Source organism: Neomonachus schauinslandi, chromosome 16 (assembly GCF_002201575.2).
Source record: "Neomonachus schauinslandi chromosome 16, ASM220157v2, whole genome shotgun sequence".
Classification (NCBI taxonomy): Eukaryota; Metazoa; Chordata; class Mammalia; order Carnivora; family Phocidae; genus Neomonachus; species Neomonachus schauinslandi.
The window spans coordinates 1878985-1898005 of NC_058418.1; the positions used below are offsets into that span (position 1 = coordinate 1878985).

The following is a 19021-nucleotide window of genomic DNA, read 5'->3' on the forward strand; positions in this document are numbered from 1 at the left end:
CTTTGGGCTTCTGTTTCCTGCTTCATCCATCATCTGAAGATAACCCTATAGAACAGGATGACAGTAGGAGCATGGGGGTGGGGCAAGGGGACCACCGGGTCATGTAGGCAGACTGACCCTCTCTGAGCTTCACCTTTTCTGGTCCAAAATAACTGTAAAATAATTCCTCTCTCCCTCCCTCTCTCCTTCCCTTCCTTCCCTCTGTCCCTCCTGCCCTGTTTCCTCCTTCATCCCTCCACCCCTCCTCATTCTCTCAATCCTTTTTCACCATAACTCATTTAAAAAGATAAAACAAGCCCAACACTTACCCACAGAGATGTCCATTGTGGCATTCTCTAGAGTTCTAAAAAATCGAGTACAACTTGATCACAGAGTAATGATGATAGTAAGACAGCACACATCAAATGCTTGCTATATGCCAGGACCTGTATTAAGAATATTAATGCATGAACTCCATTAATTCCCACCACAAACCTTCAAGGTAAGTACTTTTACTCACTTCATTTGGCTGGCAGAGAAAACTTCCTCATGTCACTTATGTAACTTAGACTTCTTTAAATATTATTTGCCAACACCATATGACAAGATAGTGCACACTAATTAAAATCATGATCATGAACATTTTTATTAATATGGAAAAATACTCCATGGATGAAACACACTAAAATGTAAAATTTTGTTTTCAAAATGAAATCTATACCTATGTATGTAATGCATCAAACACCCATGGGGATGACCTGTGTGGAATTACAGGTAAATTTTCATTAGCCTAATTTTTTCTGATCCTAAAGTGCTAAGTGAAATTATAGTAGGAGTCAAATCATATAAAACATTTCATGTACATAAAAATCTGAAGGATATAAGGCCAAACTATAAATCCTGTTTATCACTTTGAAGTGGGATGTGACGTTTCTGGAGAATGCTCTGTTTGTTTTGTACATATATTATTTCAAATATATTTAAATTTTGTATTTTATTAAATTGTGGTAAAGTACACATAACATAAAATTTACCATCTTAACCACTTTAAGTGTACAGTTCTGTAATTAAGTATATTCACATTGTTGTGCAACCAACTTCCAGAACTTTTTCATCTTGCAAATTAAAACTCTGTACCCATTAAACAACTCCCCATATTTCCTTCCCCCCAGCCCCTGGCACCCACCATTCTACTTTTGGCGTCCATGAATTTGACTCCCCTGGATACCTCTTATAAGTGGAGCAAATGTTTTTATAGCAGGTATGCTTGCTTGTGAAGGGCTTTCATTCCTTCTTCAATGTCTAAAATTTCTGCAGAAGCAAAATTTTTAGAGGTAAAATACATGTCCATGGACAAAATTAAAAATGTTCCAAGGATGTATGGTGACAAATGTCTCTTGCTTCTCTGACCTCCAGCGAAACTCTCCAGAGATAGCCACTGTTAGCAGAATCTTTTATGTCTTTCCATAACCATCCATTGCATATATATATGTATATATATGTATAGATGTATATATAATATATATATATGTAACCTCTTCTGTTATTACAGAAACGATAGCATATTCTTCAGTGTTGTACACCTTGCTTCTACATATTAATACCATTCTTGCAGGAGGAGCTATAGAGTTTTGCAGTGTGAGAATACAACATAATGCATTTCCCCAATCCTATCAGTGGACATTAGGTTCTTTTCAATCTTCTATTCTTAGAAATAATGCCCAGCTCCAACTAACCTTACACACAGACCTTTGCGTGCACATGCACATCTATCAGTAGGATAAATTCCTAGAAGTAGAATTGCATGGCCAAGGGATTTCCTGAGTGTTAATGTGGACGGATGTCGCCGCTATGCCCTTCAAAGAATTTGTTCCAGTCTACACTGCTGCCAACCATGTTATGTGAATGCTGGTGGGAAGATCTTTGTAATCATTCTTAAAGTCTAGGGATGGAGGGGCTGTCATGAGAGGTGATAAGCTCCCCGTCACGAGAGATATGTAAGCAAGGGTTTAACAACTACTTGGTGGGGGTGTTGTCTTGGTCATGGCTCCAGAATCACAGAAGGGAAGTAGGTGAAGTCACTCGAAGAAACTAAAGATTCTATAATTAGTGACCCCATCCATACTGTAGGAAGTGTAGTTTGCAAGCCATCAGATGTTTCCTGAGTTATCACCCTCAACACCTTTGTGCATGAAAGGCCAGAGACCAGGTTCTAGGCCTCTCACTGATTTCCCAGTGTCGAGAGAAATGTCAGGACTCATGTCTGACAAGTGCCCAGATATCCCCAGAAACTAAACCTTGCCCTCATAACATGGTGGGTTAGGTCTTCTTAGCCCCAGTTTGCTTGTGTGGAAACAGAGGCTTAGTGAGGGAATAAAACGGTCCAAGGCCACACAGCTAGGAAGGGGCATCTGGGATTATTCATTTGTAATAGGAACAACGATAACTACTTCTGAGCTCTTACTAGATGCCAGACCCTGTTGTATTGATTAATCTAGACTAAAACCACCATCACCCCATTTTACAGGAGATGAAACTGGGGAATCTATTAATAGTATATGAACACATTTTCCTTGAAAAATATTAAATTTTTATAGTGAAACAAACATCTCATTTTGCTACAACCCACATGTGTCTTCTCTGCCACCACCTGGTGGTGTGTTTTTCCAAGCTGGGTTTTATAATGGGTATTGTCTCTGACATGCACCCTCATTAGATTCTCATGACCCTGCAGATGGATCTTTTTTCAAAAAAAAATTTTTTCTCCCAGTTTCTTTACTAGGGAATGGACATTCAGAGAGGCAAAGATCCTTGCCCACGATCACATGGTCAGAAAAAGGTGGAGTCTGGATTTGAACCCTGCTCTGTCTGAACTCTACTCATGGTCTCATGGTTCCAAGGGAGTGGAGGCCATCATTCTCACTGGGCGAGTGCAAATGTGAGTACCCCATGGATGATTTCATCCTCCAGGACTGAGGGAAGCAAGTGGAGGGGGTGTTCCATGTGAGCTTGGGGTAAATAGGACACGCATATGGGAGGAAACTAATGTGTTACTTTATAAACTATTATCTACTGTGTGTAGAGGCTGCATAGGATAGAGCTTATCCCAAAGCCAGACACTATGGGTTCAGATCCATGCTTTTCCATTTACCTCAGCAAATTTACTTAATATCTCTGGCCTCAGTTTCCCCATATGGGAAACAACAGCACTTCACACAGTTGTAGTGAGTGCCCAGGTAAGGTGAGCAGTTCTTATGCCTTCTTCCTACTACAGAGGAGGAGATGGAAATTTGGAGAAGTTGATTCAACATCTCTCCAAGTAAGCTCATTCGATCCATGACTTTGGAAATTCTCTCTGTCCTGATGATGCCCAAATGTTTATCCCCATGCTGAAGCTCTCATCTGAACCCCAGACCTGCAAACCCAACCAATGGTCTCTGTGACAACCCAACTAGAGGCTCTCACAGAGCTCTCACGCTCACGTCGGGGGCTGGAGTATGGACCGGGTAGATGGAAAGGCTTGAGTGTGAATATCTGGTCCATGCTTACCAGCAGTGTGACTTTGGGGAAGTTATTCAATGTAAGAGTGCTGGTTCCCTCTTGACTTTGAGCAAGACAGTTATATTCTCTGGGCTTAGTTTTCTTTTTTTTTTTTTCCCTATTTTGTTTTATTTATTTTTTCCAGCTTTATTAAGATATAATTGATAAATAAAATTGTATATATTTAAAGTATACAAGGTGATAATTTGATATAGGTATATATTGTGAAATGAGTACCACAATTAAGTTAACATATCCATCATCACCCGCAATTACATTTGTGGGTGTGCATTGTAAGGACATTTAAGGTTTACTCTCTTAGTAAATTCTAAATATACAATACAGTGTTATTAACTATAGCCACCATGCTGTACATTAGATCCTCAGAAATTATTCATATCTAAGAGGAAGTTTGTACCCTTGGCTGACATCTCAATTCTTTTAATTAATTAACTAATTAATTTGAGAGAGAGAGAGAGCATGAGCAGGGGGAGGGGCAGAGGAAGAGGGAAAAGTGGACTCCCTGCTGAGCAGGGAGCCCAACACAGGGCCCCATCCTAGGACCCTGGGATCATGACCTGAGCTGAAAACAGGCACATAACTGACTACACCACCCAGGTGCCCCCAACATCTCATTTCTGCATGCTCCCAGCCTCTGACACCCACCATTCTACTCTCTTTCCATGAATTCAACTTTTTTTTTAAAGATTCCATATATGGGGTGCCTGGGTGGCTCATTTGGTTAAGCTTCTGCCTCCGGCTCAGGTCATGATCCCAGGGTCCTGGGATCGAGCCCCCTGTTGGGCTCCTTGCTCAGCGGGGAGCCTGTCTCTCTCTCTCCTGCTCCCCCTGCTTGTGCCCTCTCTCTCTGTCAAATAAATATTTTTAAAAAATAAAGATTCCATCTATAAGTGATGTCATACAGTATTTGTATTCCTCTAAATTATGCACAATGCACTCTAGCTTCATCCATGTTGCTCGAAATGGCAGATTTTCCTTTGTTTTTTTATGGCTGAATAATATTGCATGTATATGTAATACATATATTATGTGAGATTTATGTTCTATATATCACATTATATATACATATATATTATTTTATATATATTTTTATATGTTATTATATATATGTGTGTCACATTTTCTTTGTCCACTTACAGATCAGTGGACACTTAGGTTGCTTGCATGTCTTGGCCACTGTGAACAATGCTGCAGTGTGGGGCATTGTATGGGGGTGCAGATGACTTTGAGATAGTGATTTCACTTACTTTGGGACACTTATATTCTCTGGTTTCATTCCCCTCATCCGCAGTTCTGAGACATAGGTTTCTGACTACAAAATCCACCTACAGATGAGAAGATGAGGCTCAGAGGAAAATAGTCATCTTGCTGGAATTGCAGGGTTAATAAATGGCACACATCAAGCTTCAACACTTACTCCCCAGCTCCAGCCCCCGTGACTGCGCCCTTTAGCCAGATGCCATGCAGTCCGAGCTTGGCATGATTTTTGGGCTGCGTGGAGATGTGTGGGGACAGCCAGCATGAGGCTGGAATGTGCGTGCAGTGAGTGAGCACCCGGGGAAATTAGAAGAATGTGTTCAACCAGAGGGGCTTGGTGAGAACTGAGAACAGATCCTCTCCTTCGCTATTCAACAGATATTTTTGAGCTACTTCTGTGTGTGCCAGACACTGACCTAGGTCCTGGGGAACGTAACTATGTATGAGATAGATGTTCAGCCACTCAATAAAGCCAGGCTTCATGTTAGGTGCTGGGGAGAGGATCATGGGCAAGACAGAGGTTCATGCATGCTGTAAAGGTTGATGGAGCATCTAATGCGAGCTAGACAGGACACCAGGTGTTGAGACGCCATTATAAAGAAGCCTTGCCCCGCTTCTGAGGAAGGCATCCCTCTGTTCCTCCAGGGCAGCATGATGTCAGGGAACAGATGTGATTTTCCTATTCATCCCCAAATCCCAGCTCAGTGCCTGCTACAGTGCCTGGTGCAGTGAAATCTTCTCTCTGGCTAAATAAATGAATAAATGTGGGGGCCATGCCTCAAGGGAGCTTGAATGCTGTGACAGCAGATTTAAGCTTCACGTTGTAGGTAACAGGAGTATAGAAACAACCCCATGATGTGGGTTCATCTGGATTCCTTTAACAAACACCGATGCCCATGGACTTATCACGTGACCGCCCCAGTGCCCAGAACTTCCGTGTACTGTGTCATTTATTCTTCACAAAAAACCCTTGTGAGAGAGAAGTTATAGCACCGTATAATGGGGAATAAGTTGAGCTGGGCATTAAATGGAAAGGTGTCTACTCCCATGGTGCTCACAGTCTGTAGAAGGAAATAGATGACTGAAGAAAAAGTAAAGTCAATTTAATTCCAAACTGCGTATAGTGGAGGGTGGCTGGGTACATTTCTTTCCGGCCATCAGGGGAGGGGATTCTGAAAAGATGATATTTGAGTGGAGACCTGGAGGATGAGAAAAGTCCAGCCAGGGGTGCCTGGTTGGCTCAGTCATTGGGCATCTGCCTTCGGCTCAGATCAGGATCCCAGGGTCCTGGGATTGAGCCCCGCATCAGGCTCCCTGCTCTGTGGGAGCCTGCTTCTCCCTCTGCCACTCCCCCTGCTTGTGTTCCCTCTCTCGCTGTGTCTCTCTGTCAAATAAATAAAAAAGATCTCAAAAAATTAAAAAAAAAAAAAGTCCAACCATACCCACAGCTGGGGGGACCGAATTGTGCAAGTGTAAAAGCCCTGGGGTGAGAGGGAGGTTTTGAAGCTGGACTTAGTGAGTGAGAAGATCAGAAGAAGACAGGGATGGAGATGTAGCCAAGAACCAATCCTCACAGACCTCGGAAAAGGAAAGCAGTGATACAAACAGCCAGGGAACAGCATCTCAAGGGGCAGGGATGGCAAGTGCAAAGGTCCTGAGGCAGGACCAGGCATTGTGGTTGCAGCTCCACGGAGAAGACGTCAGAGGGTGGGTGGGCCAGACCAGTCAGGGCCTTGTGGGCCTCCTAAGGCCCTGGGATCTCCTTCCATGCTCATGGGGGCATTCAAGGAGGACCCTGCGTGTGGCGCGAGCTGATCTGCCTTTTGATAGGATGCCTCCCCTGCTCCGCGCAGCGCACGTTGGGGAGACAGAGCCCGGGCAGGCGCAGCTCTGCTCCTCACGGCCTCTCCTGACCTCTTGCCCTCCCAGAGGCCCCTTCGCCCACCCCGGGTCCATGGCGACGGCCTGGGCTCCCCCGGGCGCCCCCGAAGCCCCACCCTGCGCCAACCAGAGCTGCGCCCCCCACGACCTGGTCCTGCTGGGCTTCGCGCACGTGCCCAAGCTGCGGCCGCTGCTCGCTGCGCTCTTCCTGGCCGTGTTCCTGCTCTCGCTGCTGGGCAACGCGCTCATCGTGCTGCTGACCGCCCTGGACCCGGCCCTGCGCGCGCCCATGTACTTCTTCCTGCGCCACTTGGCCCTGCTGGAGATCTGCTTCTCGCTGGACATCGCGCCCCGGCTGCTGGGGACCCTGCTGCGGCCCGGGCGGGGCGTGTCCCCCGCGGGCTGCGCCCTGCAGCTGGTCCTGGTGCTGTCGTGCGTCCCGTCCGAGTGCTTCCTCCTGACCGCCATGGCCTGGGACCGCTACGGGGCCATCTGCAGGCCCCTCCGCTTTGCCACCTGCTGGCCGCCACGTGCTGGCTGGCCGGAGTCCCCGTGTCGCTGGTCTTCACCATCTGGCTGTTCAGCTTCCCCTTCTGTGGGCCAGGTGGCATCCGCCACTTCTTCTGTGACATCGCCCCTGTGCTGAGCCTGGTGTGCGCGGACACCAGAGTCTTCGAGGCCAGTGTGTTGGCGGGCCACAGTGCTGGTCATCATGGTTCCCTTCTGTCTGATAGCCACGTCCTACATTGGGGTCTTGGCCACCGTGCTCCGGATGCCATCCGCCGCGGGGCGCCACAAGGCCCTGTTCACATGCGCCTCCCACCTCATCGTGGCGGTTCTGTTTTATGGCACCACGGGGGTCATCCACTTGCGACCCAAGGCCAGCTACTCCCCAGAGAGCAAGCAGGTGGTGTCCCTGTCCTACACCCTGGTGACCCCCATGCTCAACCCCCTCATCTACAGCCTTCGGAACAAGGAGGTGAAGGCTGCCCTGGGGCGGATGTGTTGCCGACACCAGGAATCTGGACCCCAAGAGTGATCTCTTCAGGAATTGTTGGTGGATGTTTGACAAGGATCTATGTGCAAATACGTGGTAGAGTACTCTGACTTTTTTCTGGAAAACTGTATTTTTTTCCTCTTCCAGTCATGGTAGTGCTGGTTCTTTCTGTCCAAGAAAAGGCTCATGACAGAGAATTCAGTCCCTGATTACAATTATTTGGTAGTGGTGGACAAATGAACCTAATTTGGGTCAACTAGAGTGTATTAGGTAGCAAGGGCCGCAAGACTGCTGTGTGGAAAACCATCCTAGAATGCAGTGTATTAAAGCATGTCGTTTATTCCCATGAATCTTCAATCAGCTGATTGAAGGTTAGCTAGTCTAGGTTGAGGTCATCTGGGTGGTTTTTCTGATCTTGGCTAGGCTTGCTCATGCAAATGAGTGTTGACTGTCGTAGACTTGGTTTAGCTAGTTTGGTGTACACGTTTCCCATCCTTCTCCTGGGACCAGAGCTCCAGCATGATTTCTCTCATTACAATAGCTGAATGAGAAGGCCCAGTTGTTCAACTGATTTTCAGAGCTTTGGCCATGTCACACCCAATAAGATGGCATTAGCTTATGCAAGTCACATGGCCATATCCATAGTCATGGGGTAAGGAGGTATACTCTGTCTCTTTGTGGGAGGAACCATGAGGTTATATGACAAATGATATTGACAAAGGGAGGAGTGAGTAGTTTGGGGCTTTAGAACTTACTTCAGAGAGCCAGACACTGAGATTTTTGTTCAAACTTCTCTTTGTTTACAGCTGTTAAGGATGTAAGCTCATAGATGCCATCAACTATCTGGTCTTTAACGGGAGTTCCTGCTTGATAAAGGAGTCATTGCAAAGAAAATCAGAACCAATGGTGGTGGATGGGGGGGAAAGATGTGGTTCTAATGATTTTGTTGAGTTTCTGGATCCAGTCATGCCTGAAATCTGTCCTGCTCTTGTGAGTTCCTCTTAGGTGAACCAGTAAATTTGTCTTTTACTTAAGCCAATTTGGGTTGGTGTTCTGTCCCTCTCAGTGCCCTGATTTACTGATCTCTAATAATTAGCCTGGTACATGAGTTACATTATTTCTTCTCTCAAGCCCAGAAAGAATATTTTTTTGAATATAGGTAAATGTATCAGAGGAAAAGTTTCTTCCCTTCAGTTTATGGTCTACCTTTGAAGGGATCTGTTTTTTCTAGAAGACAAACCTGGATTTGAATTGTCACTCTTTATTTTCTTGGTTGTACAAACTAGGACTTGACTTCCCTGAGCCTCAGTCTTCTCATCTGTGAAGTGGGAGTAGTAACCATACTTACCACACTAGGTTGTTACCATTAAACAAGGGGATGTGTGGAAACACCTAGCACAGTACTTGGAATACAGTTGGTGCTCAGTTAATGGTCTCCATTCGTTATTCACATAGCTATCCTCATAGATTAGAAACCCAAAGCTCTATCTTTGGGAGGAAACGTACTATAGTAGTCCCAGGAGGCTGGATTTGGCATTGGGGGACTTGGAGTTCAAGTATGGAATGAAATCCTTCAATGTGGGTTGTTGGGACAAGTCTCTCTGAGGCTCAATCTCACCCTGTATAAATGGGAAAGGGTTTGAGGAAGAACCCCTGCCCTTCCACCACCCAGGTCTCTAATGAGACAACCAGTATAAAAATACAACTACTGCCCAAGGCTGAATGAGTTTCTGTTCTTTGTCATCAGGCCAGTTCTGCCAATGTTTTCACCTTTCCCAGGTGTTTTCTCCTTAATTTGACATTAAACAACAAACAAGTGTGTATTGAACATCAACTATGTGTCAGGCACTTCCTGAGGCTCTCAGGACACTGTGGTGAATAAGACAACATAGTCTGGGCCCTCATGACCTTTCAGGAATGTGCAGCATTTTCTTAAGATGTGGTTCAGAAACACCTGGGTGGTCGTTAAGCATGGAGATGTCACACCCAATGTGTGAACATCGGCCCCACCCCAATTTCCTGAATCAGAAACTTTGAGATCACAGTCCAGAATATGTATTCGTGAAAAAGTGCCCTGGGTTATTCCAATGTAGAGATGTGGATCTACTAGTCTAGCAGATCCCTCCTTAGAAGGGAGAGGACAAAGAAGGCAAACACATCAACCCCAATGCAAACACTAAAGGGAAAGTGGTCTACAATCTAACCAAACTCTCTTTCCTTCCTTGAAACTCTGAGGTCTTCACCACTGAAATCTGCTCAACCTATCTCTATGGACAGTTATGACCAAGATAAGGAACCTCAGTTCTACTATCACTTGGAATATAGAAGTGGTCATTGGGCCATCAACCCCGTGCCCAGTACAGCTGTGGAGAGGAAGAGGTAAAAGGCTGAGCCTCCTGGTATTGGATAAGCCACCACTTTCCTCAGCCATGGGGCATCTCTCATGACATCTGTTGATTTTCCTGCTGTGCACTCATTCCCCTTCTTCCAGTAACTGTAGGCGGATTTGTCTTTGGGAAGCTACATGCATCCTATGCCCTACAGTCTTTTGTCTTTGGCAGTTTGATGCAAGTACTTCCTCTGCCCTCACCATGTACAGGGTGTTGGCTTGGTAACCCCAAACTAAGCCACTCCCGCACTTTGTCCCTGGAATTGGATCAGTGATTGAAACAAGCACTGAATATGGAACTGACTGTTCTCAGTGGTTGGCCTGGTACTTCTTATCTGGTTTACCAAAACTGTCCTGGTCCATGATCCTGGCAAAATATGGTTCTTCAGCAATCCCACAGTCTCCAGCCACTTTCTTGGCTTAAGTGACCCAGAGTTAGCTTCTCTTTTTAGCAACCAAAGGACTTAAAATGATATTGCATCAGCCCCAGTTTCCCTGCCTGACACTGCAGTTCTGTTTGGCCTGGACCCAATGGTTGCCAAGGTCACTTTACAATGCTTTTCTCAAGAAGATGTTCTTGGTTCTTGGGTTTTTTGTCCTTCTCACCATTGTTTCAGGTTCTTCTTGAAAACATGACCCAGTTGTTACTGGATTTGAGAACCTCATGGCCTCATAAACCCTGACTTTTGAGCCTTAGTCTCTAACTCAGACCTTCCAACAACCGAAGAACACAACAAACCCTTGGGGCAGTTGGTTCCAGGCCACCATTCTCCCAGATCCCTCCTCTTACCTCCTGTCTCCCCTATCCCTGCCTGTATCATGAGAAAGCCTTCTGAAGTCAAGCCTATATTTTATGAGACCCAGAACTTTCTAGGAAGTGGGAAGCAGACCTCTAGTTTTATCCTACCCACGCCCCATCATCAAACATCCCTGGAGTATGCACTATGAGTCAAGCCCTGTGCTTGCCTCTGTGGTTACAGAAAGAAAAGATAAGTTTCTTCTTCTGAAATAACTCTTTATAGATGAGGACACAGAAGACAAAAAAGAAGTTATAATTTAGTGTGAAGGGTGTTGTAGTAGTACACTGAGTCATTATTTTGAACATTGGGATGGAGATGAGCTAGTATGTATTGAGTATCTACTATGTGTCAATCACCACACTGGACATGTGACGTATTTGGGAATATAATTTCCAGAAGATGTCTTGGTTTAATACCTGTCTCATGGTAATAATATTATTGCTTCCATGCGCAAGGTATTTAATTTGCACTGAGCTCAGAGACTTACATGCATTAAATAGTTTTATCCTCTCAATGACCCTAGGAGGAAGCAAGCGTTATCTTATTTTATAGGGAGGTTCAGAGACAGAGTAAATCATGACAGTTCTGCAGCTATTGAGATTTGCGTCAAGAGCTGAATATCGTCTTTCAGTCTCCAGCTCTGCAGAACATTTCCACAACCTCATTTGGAGCATGAGTGTTTAACCAACACTGACCAATCACCTACTGTGGTCCCAGAAGTAATTACATCAGACCACACTATTTTATCAGAGAAGGGAACTAATTCTGTGTGGCTAGAGAAAAGAGAGGGTTCATAAATATTTTTCAAAGACTGAAGTTTCATGTGAAATTTAAAGGGTTGAATTAGATTTCATTGTGAGAAAAGGCAATCTCTTGTCGGAAAGAATAGTTTGGGCAAAGTTCCTTAGGAGTAAATGTACTTTAGACCTCTGGATGTTTGTGTGAGCAAGGATAAAGGTGTGGAAAGATTCCCACAAATATCTTAAGGTTGGATATAAAGGTTATAGTGATCCTTTTTTTAAAAAGATTTTATTTATTTATTTGAGAGAGAGAGATTATGAGCAGGGGGAAGGGTAGAGGGAGAAGCAGACTTCCCACTGAGCAGGGAGCCCAATGTGGGACTCGATCCCAGGACCCTGGGATCCTGACGTGAGCCAAAGGCAGATGCTTAACCGACTGAGCCATCCAGGCGCTCGGTTATAGTGATTGTAATTGTGTAAAAATATACATAACATAAATTTGCCCTTGTTAACCATCTTTAGGTATACAGTTCTCTGGCATTAAGTACATTCACACTGTTATGCAACCATCATGGCCATCCATCTCCAGAACGCTTCATCTGGAAAAATGGGAGCTCTATACCCATTAAACACAAATTCCCCATTCCTCTCTCCTGCAGCCCCTAGCAGCCACCATTCTACTTTCTGTTTCTAGGAATTTGACTACTGTAGGCACCTCATATAAGTGACATCACACAATCTCTTTCCTTTTGTGGCTGGCTCATTTCACTTAGCATAATGTCTTCAAGATTATCTGTGTAGTAGCATATGTCAGAATTTCCTTCCTTTTTATGGAGAGCTAAATTCCATTCCATGTATATACCACAGTTTGCTTATCATTGCCTCCATCCATGTACACTTGGGTAGGTCCCATCTTTTGGCTATTGTGAATAACACTGATGTGAACACGGAGGTGCAGATACTCATTTCTGCCAATACTTTGAATGGGCAGCATTGTCTTAGCCTCCAGTTTCTCCTGGAAAGTCCTCTCCTGTGGTCCTCAGATGCATTAGTTCTTCTCAGAACAAGTTATGAACATGTGTTTCCATAACCAAACTTATCAACCAAAGGCAGGAACGGTTTACCACTCATCCTTATACCCCAGGACCCAAACACAAGACCAGGCATTTGCAAAGAAATCAGTCAATGCACGATGGCCTGAACTGAGGGTGGTTCCAAGGCTCCTCCTCCCCTTAAGCATCCACAGAGTATCAGTAAAAGTGTTTTTCACATCAACTCTTCTCCAAATCTGCAGAGACCAGGGGAGGTCTCTGAGGTCCAGAGCTCCAATTTAAGCCAGCCTCCCTGCCTCCCTCTCACCGTGAGGAGAGTCAACTCAGCAACTTAGAGCATCCAGAACCACGAAGAGAAACAACAGTGGGAGGAGTGGATGCCTCATTCAGGACCAGGAACAGCTTCTTCCAACATGGACTGAAAGGTGACTCCACTCTTTGGCATCTCCTCCTCCAGGTGGGAACTGAATGCACCTAAACATCTGAGCCTATTTCAGGAGCAGCATCAGCAAGAACAGATCTGAAGCTGTTGTCCTTTGACCATCACACAAGGAGACCAACTGTTATTCTTGGGGGCTGAGGACAAGGAACAACAGAGAGAAACTGTCTTTTATAGACTATCCAAAGCATACCAGGTACTGACTCTGAATACTTTAGAAATATTAACTGATCTAACCCTCCCTTAGTACTTATCCACATATTGTACATTAATTTACGAGGCAGAATTATATGGATTGAGGGACTTTCCTAGAGTTCCACTGCTTGAAAGTTCTAGAACACTTTGAGGCTAAAACCAGTTTGGTTCGTGCCCATATAGCCACCACTTTTGGCGCACTGCTTCTTTGCACAAAGCCCCCTACTTAATAAATAATTACCTTTAAAGACTTTATCATCCAAGGGTCTGTCTTCTCATGAGAGAAATTCTGAGTTTCATTTAGAACAACAGGATTGAAACCCACTTCTGTATAACTCTGAGCTCAAGCTTTAACCACAACACTATGTTGCCCTTCTTCTGACAATGGGGAAATTGTATAGTTCAGGTGAGAGATGGTTATCTATAGTATTGAATAACATACAACTGAAGTTAAGTAGAGTACTCAAGACGACAGATTAAGCTCTGTGGCCCAGATTGCTCTGCAGACCAGGAATGTGTTCTTACTGACCACCATATCTCCTTTGAGCCTAGCACAGCTCTTAACAAAGAATTCGTGGATAACAACTATTTTTGAGATGGAATAGTCTCTGAATATCTAGTTTTGGGATTTGGGATGCTAATGTGACCCTCTGGGGGTGCACTCGCTTGTTTTAATGTAGATTATCCGGGGATCTCTTGGCTCATCTGAAGTCCTAAGTTAGGAAAGGCAATTCGGAAAAGGATTTGTGGAGGAGGTGCATATTGAGTGGATATGGATGAGAAGATAATGAAGATCAGAGGCAGAGCCAAAAAGAGGGGAAGCAAGAAATCTCAGTTGAGGGGAAGGACTGAGGTGGAATGGGAAATGAAAGGTGTGGACTCCTATCCAGGAAGTGTTTACTGGGGTGCAAGTTCTGCTTGACAGCTATAAATTGGGTTGGTGGAGTCACACTCCTGAGCCTTGGCTGCCCAATCTGTGTTCGTGCAGTAACATACACAACATCTGTATGTCCTGAGGATTAAATTAGCTTGTGCTCCTTATGCCTTTGCAAAGAACCTTAGGATCTACAAATCTGGCCTCTCGGAAGACTCTCATGCTCTACAACTAGGAGAAAACTTAGAGCAACAAATTCTTTCATGCAGGAAGTTCTCCCAGGTTCCTGCTAACGTAACTTGAGAGGTTGATGCTCAGGACACCTTTCATCCCTAACATTGCTGTGCAGAGTAGACATCTTTCTTATGAAAACTTGGCAGATACTGACCTCCGTCATTAGTTTATCCTCAGTTATTTTTGCTTACATAGCCTTGAACACCAATCTCACGGCCTCCTCTAACTTGGAATTGATTTTGTTGTTGTTGTTGGTTTGTTTGTTCATTGAATCTTTCTCATAGGAAATCAGTGGCCACAGACGTGGACTATATGTGTCTTCTTCACCCATGTATTCCCAACACCTAGCATAGGAAGGGAAGTTTAATAAATGCCATCAAGTGAATTCTGCGAATGATAGCCTATAGTCAGAAGGATTCTCTAGTTGGGTCACTTGCCAGCTCTTTACTCCCCATGTCCCAGGTGTAGACTTTTCAGGCTTGATTGTGAAGATAAAATGGAATGGGGTTGGCACAGCATGGATGTCTGGCCCAACTGTGTGTTCTTCATAGTGTTGTTGCGTCCTGGTTGTGTGGTCTTGGGCAAGTGAATTTATCTGTTTGGGCTCCATATCTGTCTTATGGCATAAAACCAATGAATATAAGTAGGTTTTATGGCAAGTTACTAATGCATGCGAGGGACTCAATGAGTTATGGAAGTTTCCATTATGAGATTGTATGTCCCAGTGTACATTAACAATTTTTTTCTGTTATGAAATAATGCCTATGTGTATTTATGATCACATACATTGATACAATAAGTGACATTTCCAGCCTTCTGCTGAAAGGCATGTCAATCTTTTCAGGGATTCCTCCCTCTTTGCTCTTCTTGAACATCATCATTGGCGACCTACAGCCTAATACAACTCTCAAAATAAATTTGCATTGAGAAGAGGACCATTTTCAAACAAAAGACCTGATCGTCTTGCTCTACTCCTGAATTATAGAATATTTCCAAGTTCCTACACAGAGTACACCAAGAAAGGAAAAATATAACCTACAATAAACACTTTTTTGGAGCAGAAATAACAACAATCCTATTTTCTTATTTGGTATAACAGTGCCCATCCATTGCCTTATTTATTATAACAACCTCCATGGGAGGCCAATGATTTTCTCCCAATTTTCAGGCAGTCTGATTGTATAAGGGCACAGACTTAGGCCAATTTGAGTAAAGATTGTGATCTCATGCTCAGAGTTTGGCTCCCACATTCTATTCAGCATTTGTCTGTAATAGTCAATTTCCAAAAGAAGCTGAGCTAGCCCAGCCTTAGGGTCTCCATACACTGTGAACATATTCCTGATTTTTTTCTTAACTACTGTCTCTCTGAAGAAACCAGAATGTCAACAAACTTGTCTCTGTGCAGATGGAGAGGTCCCTGGAGTCAGGCAACATGACCAGAGTTCAGGAGTTTGTTTTGCTGGGTTTGTCCACCAGGCTAGACATAAGGGATGTCCTGTTTGCCATCTTCCTGACCCTCTACCTGCTGACCCTCCTTGGAGAACACACTCATCATCTGCCTTGTCTGCAGTCACAGCGAGCTCCACAAGCCCATGTACTTCTTCCTGGGCAACCTCAGCTGCCTGGAGATATGCTACGTGTCAGTGACCATGCCCAGACTGCTCTTGGGGCTGAGGACTGGACCCTACCACATCTCCTTCACAGCCTGCATGACCCAGCTCTTCTTCTTTATAGTCCTCATCTGCACAGAGTGCACCCTCCTGGCCTCCATGGCCTATGACTGCTACATGGCCATCTGCTGCCCACTCCACTACCCACTGCTCATGAGGCCCCAGGTCTGCCTGGGCTTGGCCGTGACTTCATGGCTTGGGGGGCTGCTGGTCTCAGTGGCTAAGACGACATGCACTGCCAGCCTGTCCTACTGTGGCCCCAACGTCCTCAACCAATTTTTCTGTGATGTCTCCCCTCTGCTCAACCTGTCCTGCACCCATGTGGCCCTGACCGAGCTGGTGGACTTCATCTCTGCCATCGTCATCTTCTGTGGAACACTGTTGGTAGCACTGGCCTCCTACTCAGCCATCGGGGTGGCCGTGCTCCGCATGCCCTCAGCCGCTGCCCAGCACAAGGCCTTTCCACCTGCACCTCCCACCTGGTGGTGGTGGGCATCTTCTACTCAGCAGCCCTCTTCATCTACTGCCGCCCCAGCCGCATCAAATCCATGGACCTCAACAAGGTGCTGTCAGTCATCTACACGGTGGTCATGCCCATGTGCAACCCCATCATCTACTGCCTACGGAACAGGGAGGTCCATGTGGTGCTTCGGAAGACTCTCCACTGGCCTTGATCACAGTCTTGGGTCATTGGACCTCTCATCTCCTGACTGAAGATCTGCCATGGCCACGAGATTCCAAACATAACCAAAAGGCAAAAGAAAAACTGGAGGAATATGTTTCCCATCTAATAAACAATGAGTTCATTTCAATCAAGAACAAAATCTGAATTACCCATGGGTAAGTGAACAATGTCTATGAGAAAACAAGTTGTCAAAGATGAATGATAAGTGACTGGTAACCCACATGACAAGATGGTCTGCTTTATTAGTAAACCAAGAAATGCAAATTTAACAACCCCATCATTTGATTCCTAGAATGACAAATACTTAACAAATGTTTCTATGTGTTCCCACAAGTAGAGATAGATCATAGATACAGAGATATTCATAGCATCTTTGTAATGAAAAAAAAATCAGGAACAACCTAATATCCAACCAAAATGGATGCATTAAATACATTATACTCATTCTGAGATAAACAATGGGGCTATTAAATAAAAGGAAATAGATTTATATCTTTGACATGGTATTTTGGCCATATACATGTGTGTTAAATAAAAAATTAAGACAGGGCTTTTTTATCAAACTCTTCCCCATTCCTTTGCTACTAACTATTACCTATCTATATTCTTTTTTAAAAGATTTTATTATTTATTTATTTATTTGAGAGAGCGAGTGCATGCACACATGAGCGGGGGGAGGGGCAGAGGGAGAGAGAGAGAGAGAGAGAGAATCAAGCAGACTCCCTGCTGAGGGCGGAGCCTGACCTCACCACCCTGAGATCATGACCGGAGCAGAAATCAAGAGTTGGACGCTTAACCAACTGAGCCACGCAGGCTCCTGACCTATCTCTCTTCTTAATAGTGCCTTAAAAAAAAGAGATTTTATTTATTTATTTGAGAGAGAGAGCACGCACGCACACGCGCATGAGCAGGGGGGAGGGGCAGAGGGAGAGGGCGAAGCAGACTCCCTGCTGAGCAGGGAGCCCAACACGGGGCCCCATCCCGGACCCCAGGACCACAACCTGAGCTGAAGGCCTAACCGACTGAGCCACCCAGGTGCCCCAGTAGTGCCTTTTAATAAATAGAAGCTTTCAGTTTTGGTGAAGTCTAAATTAACAATATTTAAATTTAATTATTACTTTTTACAGCCTAACAAAATTTGCCCTTTTCCTGGTCACATAAAACCATCACCTAGAAGGTTTATAGTTTTAGCTTTCTAATTTGTGTGTATGATGCCCCTCAAAAAATGTGCGTGTGTATGTGTATGGTATAAGTTGAGCTTTATTTTTTCCTACATAATCCAGTTTTACCAAAATGATTGTTGGAAAGACCCTCCTATTAAATTGCATTGGCAATTTTGTAAAAAATCAGATTGAGCATAAAAATGTGGCTGTTTCTTTTTTTAAATATTTTATGTAAGTTCAATGTAGTTAACATATAATATAGTATTGGTCTCAGGAATAGAGTTTAGTGATTCATCAGTTGCATATAACACCTAGTGCTCATTACATCATGTGCGCTCCTTAAAGCCCATCACCCAGTTCTTCCATCCCCCCACCCACCTCCCTCCAGCAACCCTCAGTTTGTTTCCTAGAGTTAAAAGTCTTTTACGGTTTGCCTCCCTCTCTGTGTTTTTCTTATTTTCCTTCCCTTCCCCTGTGTTCATCTGTTTTGTTTCTTAAATTCCACATATGAGTAAAATCATATAATTGTCTTTCTCTGACTGACTTACTTCACTTGGCATAATACCCTCTAGTTCCATCCACGTCATTACAAATGGCAATATTTCATTCTTTTGGTTGGCTGAGTAAGACTCCATTGTGTGTGTGTGTGTGTGTACCACGTCTTCTTTATCTATTCATCTGTCAGTGGACATGTGGGCTCTTTCCATAGTTTGGATATTGTTGACATTGCTGTTATAAACATTGGGGGGCAGATGCCCCTTATTTTCACTACATCTGTATCTTTGGGGTAAATACCTAGTAGTGCAATTGCTGGGTCATTGAGTAGCTGTATTTTTAACTTCTTGAGGAACCTCCACACTGTTTTCCAAAGTGGCTGCACCAACTTGCATTCCCACCAACGGTGTAGGAGGGTTCCCCTTTCTCCACATCCTCACCAACATCTGTTGTTTCCTGACTTGTTAATTTTAGCCATTCTGACTGGTGTGAGGTGGTATCTCATTGTGGTTTTAATTTATATTTCCCTGATAATGTGGCTCTATTTCTAAACTCATTATTTATTCTCTATCAATCTATTTGTTTATAATTTCACCAATAGGAGGTTGTC

The 19021-nt window shown here is 44.3% G+C and overlaps 2 pseudogenes; both read left to right on the plus strand.

Annotated features, from left to right (window-relative positions):
- Positions 1-6751: 6751 nt before the first annotated feature.
- LOC110573665 lies at positions 6752-7717 on the plus strand (annotated as a pseudogene).
- An 8086-nt stretch (positions 7718-15803) lies between these two features.
- Positions 15804-16742, plus strand: LOC110573739 (annotated as a pseudogene).
- The last annotated feature ends 2279 nt before the right edge of the window (positions 16743-19021 follow it).